Here is a 2,767-nt window from a genome sequence, read left to right on the forward strand (position 1 = left end):
CTTGTCAAGTCCAGGGCTCACCTTCTCGGCTCCAAGCCGTTCATGATCGACACAGATCATGCGACACGACTCATTCCCCTCATCTCTCGCAGAGGATAGCCAGATGGCTCTCCTTATTCGGAGAAAATAACTTAGAGGTGAAGTATTCGCTAGGAAAGCAGATGATCTGTTGTCACCCAGACCAGATTATGAGCTTGCTCATGTCACAACGGTGATGTCGTCCGTGACCGATTTGATCCGCGCTGCGGACGCGTGCGATGATATGTGCGTAGTGTGCTACAGGATCTTGGGAGCAAGGAGTTTGAAAACTCGAACAAGAAGTTGTTGTCGTGACTGCGTGCACGGTTACACCGATATTCATTCAATAATGCTGTATTATAGCACCGTTTCAAGAGCGCCGCAAATTGTGGTTCCTCACGATGAGGATTTATAGTACCGTATTCTCAATGAGGCCCACGACACCCCACTCAGTGGTCATCTCGATCGTGAAAAGACGTACACCTCTGTAAGATGCCACTACTGGTGGCTCAAGCTGTACAAATGGACGTGCACCTATGTGCACGTGCGAGACGTGTCAAAGGGTAAAACCCTCTCCGATTGCGGCGGCGCCACTGGCCAGTTTGCCGGTACCCTCCGGGTGCTGGTAGTCCATGATTTTGGACTGTGTGTTTGGCCTTCCGAAGGGCTCGGTGGGCAACACGGGTGTCTTGGTCTTCGTCGACCGTGTGAGCAAGATGGCTCATCTTGCGGCGGTGCCGGACACCATCGACGGTGTCGTACAGTGACGCTGTTTGCGGATCGTGTCTTTCGACAGCATGGACTCCCGGAGTTAATTGTCCCTGACAGAGACATACGCTTCACTGGGAAGTTCTGGTCGACGATCTTCAAGGTGCTGTGATCTAAGCAGAATATATATATATATATATGTGTCAACGGCGGACCATTCGCAGACCGATGGTAAAACTGGGTACTTGAATCGCGTCGTCGAGGACGCCCTTCGCAGCGTTTGCACTGAAACTCTGAGGCGCTGAAGCGCCATGCTGCTACTCGTGGAGTTCGCTAGAAACAATACAGTGCATTCGTCTACTGGCTACACACCATTTTATGTGAACGGGATCGTTTATCCTCGCGTCCCGCTGACGACTCCATCCCCTATGCCTCAGGGCTTGGTGGGAGAGGGATAACCGAGCAGCTAGTTAATATCAGCCCTCTCACTGTCCGTAATGAAGTTGATGACTTCCTGTCTGCCAGACTAAGTGCCTTACGCTACTATGCTACGGACGAAGCCAAGACATGCAGAATGAATATGCAGACGGAAGAGGTAGAGGAAATGTTGGAAACTTTTCGGTCGATGACCTGGTTTTATCAAATGCTGTAAACCTTCCTATCCATGCAGTGTCTGCTTTTTTCAAGACAACGCTCCGTTCACGGTCTATCGGACCATTTAATGTTGTGGCCAAGCGTGGCCTTACGTATACGCTAAACCTCCAAAGGTTGCTCATCCATCCCGTTTTTTATGTGTGCTTGCTTAAGCCGTAGCGGAATTCGGCGCAATTGAATGCGGAAAGAATGGCGCTGAAGTGGCGTCTCAGGCGCTCGACCACCCAGAAGGTGGGTTATCAAATGGTAGTAAGCACGGAGTGCAACGACCTTCATATTGAGCTTGAAGAGCATCACAAGTCACCAGACGGCGATCGAACCAGTCGCCGTCGTCCGCCGACTCTTACCAACGAGAATAGCTGTGTCTACTATCACGTGAAACGTCTCGTGGGTCGATGTCGTCGCCAGGGTCAAACCCAGTATCGTGTAAAGTCGCGATGATACTCCGACTTAGAGAACTTGCGGGAGTTCAAAGTGCCACTCCGGCAAAACTGCCAGACGTCGTTGACAATTGTCATCAGAGAGAATATGGCCTTCTGCGTCGTCGTGCGCCCCGCGATTCTTGGCAATATCCAGGGAGGACAAAGAACCATGAGCTGAGCTCAAGCGATGGTTCTAAGCTACTGCTGTCACAGAATCGCTCGTGTGGGAGACCATAGAGCTCGCGAGATCGTGATGGATCAACCTATAGGTCATCGGACGACAATCCTAGGGCGCCTTGAGTTTGGCAGCCTCAAACCACAAATGGTGTTCTACACGCGCGTCCACCTTCCTGTAGCCCAACCGATTGCTGTGCAGCAAGGAAATTTCCCGGTGTCCTGCACCCATCGCTCAAAGAGCTCTTCGTCCTATGCAGCGATTTCGCCTGGGTGAGGCATCACAGGAATCGTTCGCATTGCGGATACAGGAGCGCCTTCTCTTTGAGCTCGAAGTCGAGCGCGGTACGTACCCACCGGGATTTCTTGTGAAATCAAGAAGCGACCTAGGAGAGCTTTTCGTTCGTCAAGCTCAGCTGCTGCTTAGTGGTCAGGGGCCGGACCTCGTAGACCCCAACGATCGAGTGATCGCTATCTTTGCTTCTGTAGAGGACCGACCGTGGATTTGTGCGCATGAGTGCCGCCCTGCGGACAACATCCAGCTGCTGCTTCTATTCCTTGTCGAAGTGATTGGTAATGATACCACCTCTTCCAGAAGTCGAGAGGTTGAAAACAGACACGGCGTTCACAAGGATCGAGCAGGGATCACGCCGCGCCGCTGGGGCACCTTGCCCTCCTTTTCTTCCCATTCTGGAAAAGAAGTATTTGACTCCTTCCAAAACCTCGACGAGGTTATCCATTTCCCGCGGCGGGCGCCGTGCGAGGTCGGGAGTAGACATCGCGTCGCTGCC

This window comes from Plasmopara halstedii (genome assembly GCF_900000015.1).
Source record: "Plasmopara halstedii genome assembly, contig: Scaffold_194, whole genome shotgun sequence".
Classification (NCBI taxonomy): domain Eukaryota; phylum Oomycota; class Peronosporomycetes; order Peronosporales; family Peronosporaceae; genus Plasmopara; species Plasmopara halstedii.